This window comes from Mus caroli, unplaced genomic scaffold (genome assembly GCF_978045245.1).
Source record: "Mus caroli unplaced genomic scaffold, Mus_caroli_1 scaffold_19, whole genome shotgun sequence".
In the NCBI taxonomy this organism is placed as follows: Eukaryota; Metazoa; Chordata; class Mammalia; order Rodentia; family Muridae; genus Mus; species Mus caroli.
In genome coordinates, this window is record NW_028227274.1 from 43,211,341 (window position 1) to 43,230,292 (window position 18,952).

Below are 18,952 nucleotides of genomic sequence, written 5' to 3' on the forward strand. Positions count from 1 at the left end.
GAAGAGTCTGCAGCCCTCAGCTAGCAAGCAGTCAGAAGACAGTGGAGATGATATTTTTCAGCGCTCTGCATACCTTTTATTGTGCATGACTGTGAGGCCAATAACAAAGGGGGATTCCACACTTCACAGTAACAAGTTACCTTGCTGCATTCATAAGTTGCTGCAAATGCAAATTCTCAAAGAGAGAATAATTCTAACCTGAAATATACATGGTAGCCACACTGAACAGCGACAATCAAGAGACATCATTGCCATTCAGAGAATTTATGAAAATTCCTTGCTGCTGGAAGGCTCTCAAACTCCACACGCCCTAGCGGGTGAGCTCCCTGCAGCAGCTGGAAGCTGATCTATAAATAGCACGGGGCGGGAAGCGCCCCAGGAGCTCTGCGGGCGGGTGATCCCGGGCTCTCCCCAGAGCGGGCGCACGCTCCCTGCCTGGGAAAGCCTGCCGGCAGGCTGCGCAGCGTTAACCCCTATGGCGCTGCGCTCGCTGCGGACCAGGAGGAGGAAAAGCTCAGCATCATTGTTTGCTTTCTCACGTTAACCCACGGTGAACACATCTGCAATTAGGTCCTAATTTCTCCATTCCCCCCACTCGCAGAGAGCATGAAATTTGTCCTGGGTCCTTTTGTTTATTTATTCATTTATTTATGTTGAGACGCTTCAATCCAAGCCTTAAAGTCAAAATCATCCCCAAATTTGGTCTTGGGCAAGATGTTTCTAGCACAGGGTTCCCTCCCCTGTACTTTAGGCTATTTATGAACAATTGCTTTTTCTGGGAGGGAAGTGCCAAGCAGTGGCTGTACGTGCATGCATGCCTCTGTGTGTGTGTGTGTGTGTGTGTGTGTGTGTGTGTGCGCGCGTCTCCGTGTTAGTGCGCGCACCCGCGTTTATTTTTGGCGCACGTACACCCCTCGGTAGCCTCAAGGTCAGTGACAACCCTGATCAGTCGGGGGTCCCCCCGCCCGCCCACCAGTGCTCTCCACCCTGCCAAGGACGCGGGAAGGAGGAAGTCCCCCAGTGGTGGCGGGGCATCTTGGGGAGCCCTGCAGTTTCAGCACTGTCGTACTGGAGCGGGGACAAGCAGAAGGCTGTCCCCAAAGGTGTGGACTTGCACCTTCACCAGTGGGCAGCCGGGGCCTGGCTGGTCCCAGCCGCGCCCCGGGCTCGCTGCCCACCTCCAGGGGCTCTTTGCAGCCCCTTGGCTCTGTCCACCAGCTGTCACGGAATTTGGCTCTGAGAAGCAGCTGGTCCTGGCCAGGATCCCTGGTCCATCTCAAATGGAAACAGTTCCTCCCGAGGAATCGGCTGGGAATCTCAGTGGAAATGCACTGGGGCTGGGCCCCCTGGCGTGTTTAACCAAGGCCAAGCTTACCACTTTGAGGCAAGGGATGCTTCAAATGGAGCGGGATTCCTGGTTACAGACTGAGGTAAGCCCTCAACTGAGATGACATTGACTGGGGACTACAGTTTTAATGGGGCCAGCCTCCAAAGGTTTGCCTCCCCTGACTGACCTAGGCCTCTGGTCATCCACAGTCTTTTCCTAACCGCTTTTATGTAGCCTCCCGATTTCTGTGTGAAAGTATTCCCCTGTATGGGTATGAGCGGGATTTCCTCTGACTCCAGTTTCAGCATCTTACTGTTTACATCACTTTCATGGCCGACCTGAAGTACCCCCTCCTCTTGCCTTTCCACTCTTCTCCCTTGCTTTATTTCTCTGCTCCTCTCTTTCCTTGTCTTGCGTGCCCTCATCAATTGTCTTTCTAACTTAGCTGTCTCCTCTTTGAAAATATGAGCCAGAATAAAAAGAGGGAGGGAAGCTTGTCGTGGTGATTTTGGGTGTGATGCAATGTTGGGAGTAAGGGGGGTGGATTGTCATTGTAAACCTGGACACCTACTCCTCTAGGCTTCCTCAGCATCCGAGTGACAGGATGATTTTCTTGATTATAAATTGCATCCCTGTGCTTATCTATCTCCTTTGCTTGGCTATGAGAACCAGAACCTGCAAGACTAAGTAGATGCAAAAAAAAGAGGCAGTAGGTAGGTACTCTTGAGACCCATGCTAGCTTGAGTCTTCAAGCTAAGATAAGGTAATGGCAATTCGAATCCTTTCTTCACAATAACTGCATTTATCAAGCACTGGCTATACTTGCAATATTCTAAGAACTTTATGTGTGTTAAAGCTCCCAGAATATCACATAAAGCACTTCTTTTTACAGTTGAAGCAACTCAGGAATAGATGTGTTAAGTCATTTGATCATGATCAGAGTAAATGTCGAAGAAGCGGGATTGAAACCCAGTATATCTAGTTCTAGAACAAACCTCTTCTTATACATTCTTAATATATCACGTGACTCTGTCCCTCCCGTATTTCACTTGCCAGTGATGTGCTAAATGTAGTTCTTAGCCACCAGAGGTAGATGAATGAACGAGGCAGCCAAGATTTTCATATCCTATTTGAGGGAGATAGATGATAATCAGTGGACAAGCTAGAGGGCCCCAGGTAATAACAGATACATAAAGAAAATAGAATAGGGCAATGCACCAAAAAATAGCTCTATTGTATGGGCTGAGGTGCACCCCAGATGGCAGAGTGTTTCCATAGAACACACAAAGGCCAAGGTTTCACCCTTTAAGTCCCATTAAGTCACTTGAGAGATAAAGGCATGAGGTCCATAAATTCATGATCAAGCCAGTCTGGGATACATAAGACCCTTTCTGGGAAAGCAAAAATAACTTGAGCAACAAGAAAAGCAAACTAAAAGTTATCCCTACATAGAGAATAGTAAGAGAGGCCTTGAAGAATTTAGAATGCAAATCGATAAATGTAAAAACTGATCATAATTACCTCTAACAAGCAAAAGTGAAGACCACACAGAAGTTCCCCAGATCAAAAATATTAAAACACTGAAGAGAATGTGTGGCTCCACAGAATTTTCATATCTCACTGCAGGGAGATACAACTTTGGAAGCCAGTGGGTTTCATTCTCTGTAGATTCTTTGCAGCATCTGTGATCCAACTGGTGAGCAAATGCGCATATTTTCAGTTGGAGACGTGCATACAGACATACATTAGAGTCTGGTTTCCAGTAAACAAAAACATGGAAGGAGCCTCAGTACCTGTTGCTAGGGCGTGGGTAGAGTTGCCCAGGGTAGCACATGGGAGAATACCATACAGCCATCCAAACCAAATAGGGTGCTGGGGAGTTGGCTCTGGGTTAAAGTAGCTACTTTGAAAGCACGAGGACCTGAGTGTGAATCTAGCTCCTGTGTAAAAACACCAGGCATAACCATGCACACCTGTAATCCTAGTGCTGGGGAAGCAGGGGTGAGATGTCTAGGAGTTTGCTGTCCAACCCAGCAAGCTGAATTGACTGCTGAAAAGAATTTGGCTCAGGAAGAAAGGTGGAGAGAGATTGAGGGATACACTTGAGGTCAATCTCTGACCTCTATGTTCATATATATGCACCCCACTTCCCATATACATGAACACAGACACACATATATGTACACAAACATTTTAAAAGGTAAACAAAATGACTTGCAACAACAACATTATTGGTTTATTTTCAATTTTTATTCACTTTGCATTGCCCGCTCCCAGTCACCCCCTTCCATAACCCTTCCTCCTTATCCTCTGAGTGGGTGAAGACCCCTGGGTATCCCTCCACCCAGGTACATCAGTTATCTGCAGGATTAGGCACAGCCTCTCCCAGAGAGGCCAGACAAGGCAGCCCAGTTAGAATATACATGCAACAGCTTTTGGGATAGCCCCCACTCCAGTTGTTCAGAACCCACATGAAGACCAAGCTGTACATCTGCTACATACATGCAGGAATGCCTAGGTCCAGCCCATGTATACTTGTTGGTTGGTGATTCAGTCACTAAGAACCCCAAGTGTCTAGGTTAGTTGACTCTGTCGGTCTTCCTATTATTAACGATGCAATATTATTATTAATGATGTGATAATCTTAAGTGAAATGTTGAGTGTGAAGACCCCATATAGCACGAGTTTTAAAATTACATTAAAAACAACTAAGATTAAAAGCCTAACTATTTAAGGCTATACAAAGACAGAATGACACAGGAAACCAGGAGGAATGTGACCATGAAATGATGGCTCCCTTAGATGGGAGAAACAAGTGAACAGTATGGTTGGTTACATACAAGTGAGTTGTTCAGAGCCAAGTTTTGGCATGAGGGGCAGGTGGACTTATTACAGTACTAAAAGTAAGATGCCATTAACAAAGTACATCAGGCCATGCAGAGAAAATAATGAAAGTATGAGATGAACCAGGCACTGAGATCAACTCTGTGTACACTCAGGGCTGGAGAAAGAAGACACTGGAGGCAGACAAGCCAAGCTCCAGTTAGTGCTCCAGTTAGTGCAGAGGAGCTGGGCATTTCTATGGAAGAGGAAGGCAGGCAGAGCAAGAAGAGGCTCATAGATCAAAGGAATGAACTAGGGCCAAATCATGCAAGGCTACATAGCATAGGGTGAATAACAGACGGAGCGTGAACTGTGAAGTGAGACAGTTGAAGATTGTAGGGGACCATTTTGGGTTCCCTGCAAAGAATGGGCAATGATGGAGACTAGTGGGAGGCCCCTGCAGTAGTGGAGGGAAGGCTCCTGCAGTAGTGGAAGAGAGAAAATGGCAGCAGGATTCTGAGTTTCTGCAGCTTATTTGCTACCCAAGGTACTCAGCTGGAGGAAGGGTCAAGTCCCTGAAATCTAGCTCATCTCCTGCCAGCAAGTGTCTAGGTGCTGGGCAAGGATGGATGAGTACATCTTTCAAATTGCAGAGGGCTCTTTGGCCCCAGGTAACCTCATGGTGACTCAGGAAAGTAAAAATAGACTTGAAGAGAAATAAATATACTTCTCAGATCTTAGAGTTCGTATGACTAGATATTTGGGTTGAAGAAGGCAAGAAAATAATCAGAGAAAATTCCTGGAGTTTCTTTTTTTTCTTCTTCTTCCTTGTGTTGTTTAACTGCAAGCATATTGACTGTATTTACAAAGGAGCAGAGATGTTTTGTATTCAGAAGGGGAACCATATTTCACGCATATTAGCTTAAAAAATGGGAATGCAAACGTCAGATAGAGTGTTGGGCATCATAAAAAGACCAGGAACAATTTAGGACAAGGGACATAACTGTGGGAATCCAAAGTCATGCTGCCTTATGGTAGGTCACAGTTGTCAGTGTGTACATGAAGTCCTTTACACAGAGAAATTCTACTTTCTTTTCTTTTTCCTCTAGCAAAGTAAACAGGAGAACAGTTTATGAACAAACATTTGGCTGACAAAAAAGGCTTAATAAGCAGTGGTGTTAGGGTGGGGGAAATGTTCCAAGTTCCTGCCTTGCTCTTGACGGAAGGCTGAGGCCAGATAGTGTATAGGCAGAAGCAAGCCCAATGGTGGAGGCAGCTCATTAGCAGGATGTAAAGTGCAGATCCTGGGCTTAGCCCAGGAGTGCCCAGAGGCATTCAAATCAGTCAGAATTCACAGGGACCACATTGTGAAGAGGTAGAGTAACCAGGAGTTCTGAGTGTTGAGTAAGAAGACGTGCGTACTGAGGCAGAAACAAGGCCGCAGTTCAGAACACAGCAAAGCCCCTGGATGAAGGAAAATATAATCATTAGGAAAAGACAGGGCTGAGAGAGACATGGCTGATCAATGGATCCAATATGCTTAGTACTATTTGAGCCTCAGGGCTTCCTTTAAAGGTCACTGTACTGCAGGCATCTGTGATAGACGCCAGGCAACCATCCGAGGGACAGCCACTTGAATGGCCACAGTAGCTTAAGCTGTGTGTTGTCTTTTGTGACATCTTTAGAAAATGGATGCTGAGGCCTTCTCACAGGAGTTATCTCAGGCCCACTCTGGCATGCCTGCTATGAAGGACTTGATTGCAAAATGAGTTTGCAATGCCTTATAGGTACCCTCTCCGTGCTAGGACGACGACGGAGTGGCTGCCTGTTCAGCTAAGCTCTGGCCCATATACCCTTTCACGCTGCCACATCCCATCAACTTGGTGACATCCAATCCCTAGTAAAACTTGTCTCATTGCAATTTTCCCTCACTTTTTCACTTAAATGAATGTCAGGCCCTTTATTCACTGCCGCCTACCACAATGCTTAGCATATGAAATGTGGGCAAAATGGTGAAAGAATGAAATGAGGGAGGAGAGGTGGGCAGAAGACAGTGAGTTAGGTTGAGGTCATGTTGCTAGCACTGATGAGACAGGCCCATGTATTCTTCTTTCTGCACAGAGCTGAGGGCAAAAAGTGCTTTCTTGCTCAAGAATGCAGATGGCAGTCAGTCAGCAATTCTAGTCTGGTTCCACATCTAGCCTGAGTGGGTCACATAAAGTGTGGAAAATAGCAAAGCTTCCAGTGTAGTACAGATCTGATTTTAACTATGATGATGTGGATGTTAGATTGTGGTACCCAGCAGATCAGAAGAACACCATGATGCTCAGATATGAGCCACTTTTCAAGGCATTTGTTTGTCAATGCCTCTTTTGATGACCAACTTCAAGGAATGTTTCTTCTGAGAACTCGAGCTCTTTTCTCATGCAGCCAGATCTCTAGGAGTGGGGTAGTAGCCAGACTTGGCAGATGGGGAGCATTCATGAGTACATGGGTGTTTGCTGTTCAGTTTTATACACTATGCCACATGGTAGTCCACTGTCAGCTGGGAGTCTGAGAAGCAGAGAGGATTCAGAATGTATTCATTCAACATTACAGAAGCAGGAATTAGATATTTGTATATGCAAAGACAGAGTGATGACCACGACCCAGTCCCTCTGTTGAAGGTATTTGAAGTCCAGTAGAGGGTCGAATAGAGAACTGCAACAAACCATTCAAGGAGTCACTGTGTGGCAAGTCCCTGACTCCATGATACAAGCATCTCACCTGCAGGAAAGACTGATGGGCACAAGGTCATCATGATGGTCCCTTGTATTTACAAGTGAGTTTACAGTGTGCAAATCATGTTCACTTTCAATAACCTCATTCATATTTATAACTTTCTGATACGTAGGCTGCTCTTCATGTTTTATGAATGAAATTTTACTTAACTGAGCAAAGGTATTTCTTGCAGGGTACTGCCATGGTCTGTCTTTCCAGCGACTTTTTCACAATGTTTTTGTTAAAGGCTGTCTAGACTGCAATACTTGTGGGACAGGGTTTAGTTTAGATCCTTCTGTGGCTTGTTACTGTTGTGGCTATGTTGAGTTTCCCCTCTTTGGACCTTTGTGCCCATGTACTTCACACTGATAACATATTTGTTCTAGAAGGACGTGTAGTACCACCTTCCTCCTGGTTAGAGGTCAAACCTAGATGAAGGCATGATGGTTTTTAGTGTGTGTCACATCAGTAGACACTAATATCACTCAATTTGATAAAGCTTGTCCATCCAGGTAGAGAGAAGGATAGAACCCACGTCTTCTTTTTAAATGGATTATTTGTACATTCTTTAGTTGGTTATCTATGAAACATTTATGTCTTCTCCTGTAGATTATATTGCTGATTAAATTTGCCTGCTCGTTATGTACATAAGACATGCAATTTCTTTAGTATTTTCAAATGTAGCCAATGAAAGTGAATCTCAGACTTATCATGACTCTGTAACATAGGAAAATGAGCTGTGTGTCTCAGATGTATTGTTAGCTTTTCAGCTACATGGTAGATAGCATAGTAAGTGTGCTCGCTGCCTTAGGATTCTATGTGTATGGAAGGGCAGATGGAGGGGACAAGGTTGAATTACCTCATTACCTCATACCAGGCCTACAGTGCAGCTGAGGCTTGAGCAGGCTGCAGCAGGCTAGCTGGGGAGTCAACTATAGTCAGTTTAACTGCATTCTGTTAAGGAGAGACAGACCTGGTTAACTGGCATTTTCATTTTATTTAATTTTAATTTTTTTTTGAGGAGAGGTTTGTGAAAAGACCCATAGTTTATCAGAGGTGGGCTTTGAGAAGGGGATTTTCATTTCCATTTTCTTCACCCTGCGAAGATTCAGTTATAGGCTAGTTGACTGGCAAATAAACCATATTAAATTGTTTGTTCATTAAGCAAAGGGACCAGTTGTAATGAGTAAAATGTCTTAACTGCGCATGGCCTCCTTTGCTTTCAGTTGCTGCTTAGACAAAATATCATGACAGAAAAAGTCATCGTCCATCATATGGGAAGGCAGGGTAGGAACTTGAGGAAGGAACATGGAGGTAGGAACTAAAGCAGAGAGCACAGATGAATGGTGCTTCTATCTTGCTCTCCATGGCTTGCTCAGCCTGTTTTCTTGTACAACCCAGGCCCACCTGCCTAGGTATGGCATAGCTGAAGTAAGTTGGGCCCTGGCACGTTAGTCACCAATCAAGACAATGCCCCATAAACATGCCCACAGGCTAATCTGATGGAGGTCACTTATCAATATGTGTTCTCTCCTCTTTCATACCTCTAGTTTGCAATAAGTTGACAAAAACAAATAAGCACAATAGTGTAATCCCAGCATCCAGGAGACTCCTGTAGGAGTATCTCAAATTTAAGGCTATCCTGGGTTACATAGTTAGATGTTGGTTAAACGGGGAAATACAGTGTACTATACATCAAGAATCATTTTGTTTTAGTATTTTATTTTATGTATAGATTAGGCTCACATAAATTTATTAATAGACATCCAATAATAAACAGGTGAATTCTTTAAATGTTAGCTTGCTTTTGTCATTTAAAATAGTTTGAAAAATTATTTTGACTTTCACAACAAATGTTTTGATTTTAAGACAGCTAAAATAATAAGTCATTCATTTACTTTATGGAACTCTTTATTGCTCTGAAGTAACTTTTCCCAAAGTGGTTTAAATAGGTTGGACCACATAGATCCCTATGTTTGAATGCTTGACCCATGGGGTGTAAAATTATTAGAATTTGTGACTTTGATGGAGTAGGTGTGGCCTTACTAGAGGCAGATTGTCCCTGTGGGAATGGGCTTTGAGGTCTCCTTCTAAGCTCAGGCTCCTCTCAGGGTAGAATCAGTTTCCTCCCGTCTGCCTGCAGAATGTCTCCTCTTGGCTGCCTTCAGATCAAGATGTAAAACTCTTGGCTCCTCCAACATCAAGTCTACCTCCCTCACTTCCCACTATAATGATCATGGACTCAACATCTAAAAGTATAAGACAGCCCCAGTTAAATGTTTGCCTTTAGAAGAGTTGTCTTGGTCATGGTCTCTTTTCACAGCAGTGAAACCCTAACGAAGACACCATGCTGGTCCAACGAAGCATAATTTTTAAATCATTGAGCTTTTGGTGGCTTTTCCTGTTAATTCATCATGAGAACTAAGCCATTCATAAGGGCTGATTCTATGCTTTGAATATTGACAGTTTTGAGGTATTCTGGACTATCAGCTTTCCTCCCTGAAGATATCTGCACTTGGCTCTTCCTTTATCCATACTCCAGTTTTTCCTGTGGACCTAAAACTTTCCCTCCAGCCTCTGAGGTAAATGATTGACAAAAGTGAAGGCCAAAATAATGATCAGCATATATGTGTCTGAGCTGCCCACTGCTCTTTTTCAAAATGTCTCTGGCCAAAATTAGCACTGATGGGCTCTTTCTATCACCTGGTCTGTATCTCTGTTGCCAAACAGAAACCTGATTTTGACCTGCGAAGGATTGGGAAGACAGGGAAAGGAAAGCAAGGTGGGAGTGCTTAAAGTCAGGCTTCTGGAAACCGTATTCCAGAGCATTCTTCTTGGTGGTTCTGGTCTAGTGTCCAGGGGAAAACCTCGTATTTCCATTCTTACAAAGCTTTGAGCTGATACTGATGCTGAGTCCATGGACACAGTTTTACAGCTCTGGCTTAGATGACACTTAAGGAGATACTTGTAGTGATGATGAGCTGCATCTCAGAATGCAGACTCGGCAGCACATGGGCCAGTCCAGCAGAAGGTGAAGCCGCCCTGTCGTGGTATGACCCTCACTATCCTGGATTCAGCACTGAAATTCTTATATTCCTAGAATCCCCTGGTTTCTGATAGACTGAAACCTCAGCATCCCCATGAGACTTACGAAACAAGCCCTTATGAAACAGGACCTTTGTGGTCCTTGAGTGTGTGTATTTAGCCTAAAACTTTATAGACCCAGAGTGCTTTAAACTATACCACTGTCACAATAAAGTGACAGATGAAGCGTGTAGCAGAGGTGTTGCTGTGGACAGCCCTTGTCTTCTCTAAATCTTGTCCCTGGAAGTTATGGGAGATAAAGGTTTACAAACATGTCCACGTATTGGAATGACCTTGGGGGCTTGCTGTAGAGAGAAATGCTTGCAAGCCAACACCAGAGGTTCAGAATTTTGTAGATAAATTTAGAAACCTTTGTGGCAAATAGTCTTTGAAAACAGCAGCCACTGGTGTCTGCAAGACAACTTTTTGCCTCTTGCTGGTGAGCTACAGTTCATATCTTTGTCGTTTTTAATCACATCGTGGCTGTGACTTTATTTCAACAGCACAAAGGAGTTAGGTGACACTGGAAATTCAGTCTGCTGGTGCTAAGTTCTTAGTGCTGTGGGGCTCAAGCTTGCCTTGTGAAGAGCCAGCCTTACATGGAACCACAGCAGGCCAACTGTATTAATCAGTTGCTATCAGAGCCTTTGGCACAGTGAGCAGCTCCAGGAGACAGACTTCCAGAGCTCCAGGAGTCATACATACTCCCTGAACCCCAGTCACTGCCTTACTTCATTCAGATTTAGGAGATTTGTTTCAGAACAGTGTGTGGTCAAAGGGCAAGTGCATTCCTTGACTCTGTTGGCAATTACAATACCACGACTGTTTTGAATGGCCACATCAAAAGGAAGAAGGTTTTGTTTGTCATCTTTACTTTAAAGGAAAAAGGAAAACAGGGCTCCATGGGGCTTACATCTTAGAAAGATAAGATTATATATTATCATTTTTAGTATAATTATTAATGTAAGTAAGCAAAGATGTCCATCAACAATGTCTTCTCTCTAGAGAGCAGAGCATAAGGCAGTGGTTCTCAACCTGTGGGTTATGAATTCTTTGAGGTAGAATATCAGATATCCTGAATATCAGATATTTATATCACGATCTATAGAAGTAGCAAAATTATAGTTACAAAGTAGAAAAGAATTTATTTTATGGTTGGAGTCACCACAACATGAGGAACTGTGTTATACAGTCACAGCATTAAGCAGGTTGAGAACTGTTGGCATAAGATTATACTCAAGGTGTTATTAATCACTTCTTGATGAACTTTGACCCCAAGAAAGTGAAATCTGTCCACCTCTGCCTTCTCAGTGGCTCCACAGGAATCTGGGCATCATGAGAGAAGTCCAAGAGTAGATGGGCATCTGTGAGGAAATGAAGTACCCACTAGGACAGATGGAAAGGAGGACACTGAGGAAAACAAGAAAATGAACGATGGCTTCTGTCTTCTTCACTCAAGTATTTTTGGGTTTTGCTGGGGAATCCTGAGGGATGCTTACCAAACACATTCGTCGATTGGGAGAACACATTAGTATAGGTTCCCAGCATTTCTTTGTCTGTATGCTCAAGGATGAATCTCAACATGAATGCAATGTGACTCATGACTGGCCTTTCCTTTTCTGCTAGCTCACCAGACAGCATTCTCTCTAGGCATTTGCAGGACCAGTTCCAACATCTCTGCTTTCATCTTCTGCTCCAGGCATTCTTCTTTTACTGTCTCCTTGTGCGGGATGGTGCTGGACACCAATATGTGCTTCCTCCTGAGCATCTGTCCTGTATGATTACACAATCATTAGCTTTCCCTCAGGCAGGCTTTTCCTTTCCTTTTGCAGTGGGGAAAAATGACTTGTAGTGTGAACACTATGCCATGTCTAGTTATCTCACAGAGCTGACTGCTTCTTAAATTTCAGTGACTTTCTGTTGTTATCACATTTGTTAACAAAACCCCAACCTGACAGTAGAAGTTATGATAGAAAACAGTTAAAAATCTACTTAACATACAGGAAACTTCAGTGCCTTTTTTTGGAACATTCAATCATACTAGTTTTTCAGAAACACTTTTTTCCCCTTTAAATTTTGTCATTTATATAGGTAAATGAAGGTAGTCCTAACTTTTAAAGTAGGTGAAGAGGACTTCTGCAGTGACAGTGTATATGGTCAAGCTGTTGCCTTTCCTGTGGCTCAGATGGATTTCCCTATGAAGGACTAAGGGTATTGATGGCAGTGATACCAACCTGTCAGTTTTCTGTGGCATCAATTTCCCACTCAGTTTACTTCCATAGTGACATTCTTAAATGCAAACATGGAAAGCAATTAAAATTCACAAAAAGATAGGATGGTTTGCAAAGTGCTTCAAGTCCTTCTTTCTTTCCCACAGGAAACCCAGCAGCCAAGCTCTAAGGTTGTGCAGTCACTGTTTCAAGGGGACAGTGATTGGGTTCAGCTTATCAATCTTTCATGAGAGTTAGACTCACATATAATGATCACCAAGTCCAAATCCATATTCTTTGTGAGTATGGATTCCCACCAGACCAAATGGTAGATCTTTAAACCTGGCTATTACGTTTTTGGTGGAAGGCATGCTCTCTATACAGAAGTGTAAATATGTTGTTTTATGTCAGACTTTTCCTTTGTCAAGGGAAGATACCCAAATTCATCTGACTCAAAAAAAAAGAGATGGCTAGTTAGTTCAGTACAAAGGCCACAGGTAGGAGCATCAGCATTTAATTAATGCCTCCAAATTACGCTCTGTCCCTCTTTAGTTCAGATCATTTGCTCATAATGAGTTAGTTCTCAGCTGTGTTTGGGCCAGTGGTCCCATGACAAAGACCAGCAGAGCTAAGCTTTCAGCAATGTTCGTTATTTTTTTAAACAATTTTTTATTAGATATTTTCTTCATTTACATTTCAAATGCTATTCCAAAAGTCCCCTATCCACCCCTCCCCCGCCCTGCTCCCCCAACCCACCCACTCCCACTTCCTGGCCCTGGCATTCCCCTGTACTGGGGCATAAAATCTTTGCAAGACCAAGGGTCTCTCCTCCCAATGATGGCCGACTAGGCCATCTTCTGCTACATATGCAGCTAGAGACATGAGCTCTGGGGGTACTGGTTAGTTCCTCCTATAGGGTTGCAGACCCCTTCAGCTCCTTGGATACTTTCTCTAGTTCCTCTATTGGGAGCCTTGTGTTCCATCCAATAGATTACTGTGAGCATCCACTTCTGCATTTGCCAGGCACTGCATAGCCTCACAAGAGACACCTATATCAGGGTCCTGTCAGCAAAATCTTGCTGGCATATGCAATAGTGTCTGCGTTTGGTGGCTGATTATGGGATGGGTCCCTGGGTGGGGCAGTCTCTGGATGGTCCTTCCTTCTGTCTCAGCTTCAACGATTGTCTCTGTAATTCCTTCCATGGGTATTTTGTTCCCCACTCTAAGGAAGAAAGCTTCCTTCTTGATTTTCATGTGTTTTGCAAATTGTATCTTGGGTATTCTAAGTTTTGGAGCTAATATCCACTTATCAGTGAGTGCATATCAAGTGACTTCTTTTGTGATTGGGTTACCTCACTAAGGATGTGTATTAGTCAGGGTTCTCTAGAGTCACAGAACTTATGTATAGTCTCTATATAGTAAAAGAATTTATTGATGACTTACAGTTGGCAGCCCAATTCCCAACAATGGTTCAGTCGCAGCTGTGAATGGAAGTCCAAGGATCTAGCAGTTACTCAGTCTCACACAACAAGCAGGCGAAGGAGCAAGAGCTAGACTCCCTTCTTCCAATGTCCTTATATTGTCTCCAGCAGAAGGTGTAGCCCAGATTAAAGGTGTGTTCCACCACACCTTTAATTCCAGATGAAAGGTGTAGCCCAGATTAAATCTCCTTAAACTCGGAGATTTAATCTTCTGGAATCCATAGCCACTATGGCTCAAGATCTCCATACCAAGATCCAGATAAGGATCTCTAAGCCTCCAGATAAGGGTCACTGGTGAGCCTTCAAATTCTGGATTGTAGTTCATTCCAAATATAGTCAAGTTGACAACCAGGAATAGCCACTACAGGATGATATCCTTCAGATCCATCCATTTGCCTAAGAATTTCATAAATTCATTGTTTTTAATAGCTGAGTAGTACTCCGTTGTGTAAATCTACCACATTTTCTGTACCCATTCCTCTGTTGAGGGACATCTGGGTTCTTTCCAGCTTCTGGCTATTATAAATAAGGCTGCTATAAACATAGTGGAACATGTGTCCTTATTAACAGTTGGAACATCTTCTGGGTATATGCCCAGGAAAGGTATTGTGGGATCCTCCGGTAGTACTATGTCCAATTTTCTGAGGAACTGCCAGACTGATTTCCAGAGTGGTTATACCAGTTTGTAATCCCACCAGCAATGGAGGAGTGTTCCTCTTTCTCCACATCCTTGCCACCATCTGCTGTCACTTGAAGTTTTGATCTTAGCCATTCTGACTGGTGTGAGGTGGAATCTCAGGGTTGTTTTCCCTGATGATTAAGGATGTTGAACATTTTTTCAGGTGCTTCTCAGCCATTCAAATAACCCCATTAAAAATGGGGTACAGAGCTAAACAAAGAATTCTCAACTAAGGAATACTGAATGGCTGAGAGGCAATATTTAATTTTAACCCAAACCCTCGTTCTGAGTTTAAGAGGTTAGCTTCAGAGTCAATGGCCATGTTCAGATTTCAGAGGAATTTGAGAGTGAATTCTTAAGAGAAAGACAAGATGTTAATTCTGTTTAAAGGGGAGAAATAGTGACAAGATGACAATAAGTGCATTCATGCTGTCATGAGAGGTGGGAAAAGCAGACACAGACTTCTAACTAAGAGATCAGCATTCAGAACTCACAGGCCTCTGAAAATGTTCCGGGAGATAATATCATTAATGATAGACAATCTTACAATCTTAAAAATAATAATATTAATCTTAATAATAAAGATAATCTTAACACAAAGACACTGATGTATAAGATGAATGTCAATTTATTATTTTACAAAGAGAACATATAAACAACCCCAAACATCAGTGCTGAGCAATACACTTTCTACCCAAGGCAAAATACAAAGAGCTCCAATCAGAAGAAATCTGACTAATGAAAATAGATTAAAATGAAAGTAAATAGTTTCATGGTGTACAGTAGAATCTGCCACAGGCTCCACAACTGGGCTTTCTACAGACAGAGCAACATCGGTTTATGTATAACCTCAGAATGTGTGATGCTTAGGCCTCTATTTTCATAAAAATCTCCTTGGAGCCTGATGAAATGTAGGTATCAGGGCTCATCCTGGTTGTGCCTCTGTAGCATGGGAGTTGTTTGAGCTGATTAAACTGCTGTCGACATGACCTTTACTCTTATAGTATACAAGTGGCAAGGGTTCTTTTCATATTCTTCAACATTCTGCATTTTGATTTTTATCATAGTTTTCAGTTTAGGACATCTTCAGATTCACTTTAAGCATAAACTTTTGATTCGTAGAAACAAATGTATCGGGACTATTTTGAAGGAATGGAAACGTGTGTGTTGAATGTATAAGGAATTAAACAAAGTCATCTGTATTCATGAAGATATGGTTTTGTTACCGTGTGTATATCCACCCATTCCCACCCATCTAATCAGAGGTCTATCTATAACATGGGTGGAACTTAATTTTTTTTTTACAGATACAAAGTGAAGGGTCTCACTGACATTGTCATGCATATGTATCATTAGAGGTCATTTGTAATTGTCTACTCCTGCCTCCTTACCCTCTGTTTCCAGTCTCTTTTCTCAAATAGTCCCTCTTGCTGCTTCCATTCCAAATACATCCCAGTGCCTTCTTCTGTTGTCCCTCCCATTAGACCTCTTCCATCCATTTTATACTTTCAGGTGTGAAATACATTCAAGTTCATTTTATACTTTCATGCCTTACACACATACACACACTTAAATCTAGATTCCACATAGTATAGAAACCTCACAGTATTTGTTTTTTGAGTCTGGATTATGTCACTTAACATGATTTATAGTTCTGTTCACTTTACTGAAATTTTCATAATTTATTCAACTTTACACATGAATAAAATTTCACTTTCCATATGGACCATGTTGCCTTTACCGATTCATCTGATGACCTCTAGGCTGGTTCCATACCTTGGCTATGGTGAATAATGTGGGGATCAGTGTGGATGTGCAGGTATCTCTGTAGTGTACTGATTTGAATCCTTCAGGTGTACACCCAGGCTTGAGACAGACCCAATGAGAGCTCTGTTCTTGGTATTTGATATTTGACAAATCACTATATTAGTGTCTGCAGTGGCAGCCTCACAATGTCACATTCTTATTTGGTATGGAAAAATGTCCCCCCCCCCCCATGGCTTTGTCAGGATTTGTTGTGATTTTATTTAATTTTTTAAAAAATATTTTATTAACTTTTAGAGAGTTTCATACACTGTATTTTGATTATATTCACCCTCCCAACTCCTCTTGATGATAGATTCTGCCCCAGGTGAGATGGAATCTCAAGCATTTCCCTTATGTCTAAGATATTGAACACTTATTCAAATATCTATCAATAATTTGTATTTCTTTCTTTGAGAGATGACTTTAAAAAAAACAAATCTTTGGTGTTTAATTTTTGGAATTCTTTGTAGATTCTACTTATGAATCCCATGTGGGGATTTGTTGAATATTTGTCTCCACTCTCTAGGCTGTCTCTTCACTCCGCTCCCACTTGTCCCTCTGCAGTGAAGACTCTTTTTATTTTTATATAATCCCATTTTTCCATTATTATGGTTTTTCCTGTGCTATCAGAAGTCTTTTCAAATGTCTTTGCCTATAATGACATTTTAAAGTGTTTTGCATGTTTTCTCTAGAAGTTTCTAAGTTCTAGATGTTCTATTAAAGTATTTCATTGATTTTTTAATTGATCGTTGTTCAGCTTCAGAGATAGCCATTGTCCATCCGTTATATGTGGGCAGCTAGTTTTGCCAGCACCAGCTCTTCATACATTTCACTAATGTGTGTTTCTGATAATATAGTCACAGCTTAAGTGTCTGTGGCCTTGTGATTTTATTTCTAGGTCTCCCATTCCATTCAATTCTGGGTCTGCTTTTGTTCCTGTACCATGTTGCTATGTCTCTGTGGTTCTGCAGAATTTGTGATTAGGTATTGTGAGGCTTCCAGCATTGCTATTTCTCCTTGGGATTTCTTTGGATCTTTGGTGACTTTTCTGCATGTGTATGCCTTTTGGTATAGATTCTTTGTAGAGTTCTGTGCAGAAACTCATTGGAATTTACATGTAAATTGCATTGACTCTGCAGATTGCTTTAACAGAGCAAGTAAATTAATGCTAATTCTACCAATGCATAATCATAGGACGTCTTAACATTTTCTATTGTGTTCTTTAGTTATGTTCTTTGGTATTTTCAATTTTTCTGTAGAAGTCATTTGCCTCCTTGCTTAGTTTTATATTTCCTAGTTTCCTAGTTTCTTTCCTCTTTTTTCTTTCATTAAAAAATGTCATTGTAAATGGGACGGGTTTTTATTTTTACTTTTTTGATTTCTTTCTTAGTAAGGCTGTTATTAATACGTAGAAGGACTGCTGATTTTTGCATGTTGATTTTGGACACTGGCATTTTGCTAAAATGAGATATGAGTTTTCTGTTAGTCTTTATGGCCTTTTAAGCTTAAAATATACCATTAGCAAGTAAGGATCTTCCGACTTCCTCATTCCTAGCTGGAATCTGTTTTATTCCTTTCTCTCTCTCTCTCTCTCTCTCTCTCTCTCATTTTAAACAAGACGTTTATTTAAACAACAAGATGCTTGGCTTGAAGGGAAAACTATCTAGGATCATTTTGTTCAAGAGTAATTTATCCCTACTTAAAGACAGATTGCCCTACATGTAACAGCTACATACAAAAAAGTTATAAAATTGTTCTTGGTTTTACAATGATAAATGAAAAACATTAAAATTCTCCAATCGAACAAGGTATGCAAGGATTTGGTGTTGTTGGGTTCTTTTGTTAAAACAATGAGAGCAAAATAACTTACTGGAATATAAAATAAGAGCTGAATGAGCATGCCACTAATGGAGAAGGGGGTATTTTCACAAGCCTAGTATTTCCCCCAGACCATCTCCATCTGATGTCAGCCAGAACAGAACATTGCCCATTTAGTTTAAAAAAAGGAAAAGAAAAAAAACCAGAGCACTATGCGTGTGCACATACACCAGTTACTTTATGTACAATAAAGAAATGGGGACAGGGAAATGAAAGAAGAGAGAAAACTATACTGTAGTAGTCAGGATGTGGCGGGACCAAATTGTGGCTTTCTAATTGAGAATGTATTCTTGGACTATAACAAAATTCTGGAGTAAAGTAGCAGGCTCCCTTTTTAGTAGACACCTCCAGTCTGCTGCTGGAACACATCAGTCCTATCTTCATCCTCCATTTCCAGCTGTGCAGGTGTGTCTGTTTCTTTGATAGGTTGCCCATCAAACCGGAATCTGATCTGCCTCATTGACAAACCCTGCCGTTCACAATAGGCTTTCATTAGTTTACTAAGTGGTGTATGCCTCTTAATCTTAAACTACACCACAGAACCATCCTGTCCCTCCACCTTCAAATTAATATGATCGTTGTTCTCAGTCTTGACTCCTTCCTTGGGATTCTCCTCGGCCATGGCGAGCAACGGAGTCTCCTCAGCTGCCGCTTCACAAAAGAGACACCGGTCCGCACTGAGGGAGCACACAAGCAGCACCAGGAGGGCTATTCCTTTCTCTTGTCTTACTGCTGTAGCCGAGACTCCAGGCACTATATTGAAAGTGAAGAGTGTGAGGATGCTTACTTCCTTCTTGAGCTTCGAGAAAACACTTCCCGGTTTGTTCCCATTTAGTGTACTATTGATGCTTCTTTGAGGATTCCCCTGTGTCACTTTTCAAGGATTGCTGGTTTACCGTGGGGC

At 42.1% G+C, this 18,952-nt stretch overlaps 1 long non-coding RNA gene and 1 pseudogene across 1 annotated transcript in view; one reads left to right on the forward strand and one right to left on the reverse strand.

Annotated features, from left to right (window-relative positions):
• Positions 1–1,004: 1,004 nt before the first annotated feature.
• LOC147000284 (uncharacterized) overlaps positions 1,005–18,952 on the forward strand; it is a 125,741-nt gene continuing 107,793 nt past the window's right edge. The window contains exon 1 of the long non-coding RNA XR_015046121.1: positions 1,005–1,430. This is a non-coding gene — a long non-coding RNA (uncharacterized LOC147000284). The remainder of the gene's footprint in view (positions 1,431–18,952) is intronic.
• LOC110284515 (small ubiquitin-related modifier 2 pseudogene) lies at positions 18,171–18,670 on the reverse strand (annotated as a pseudogene).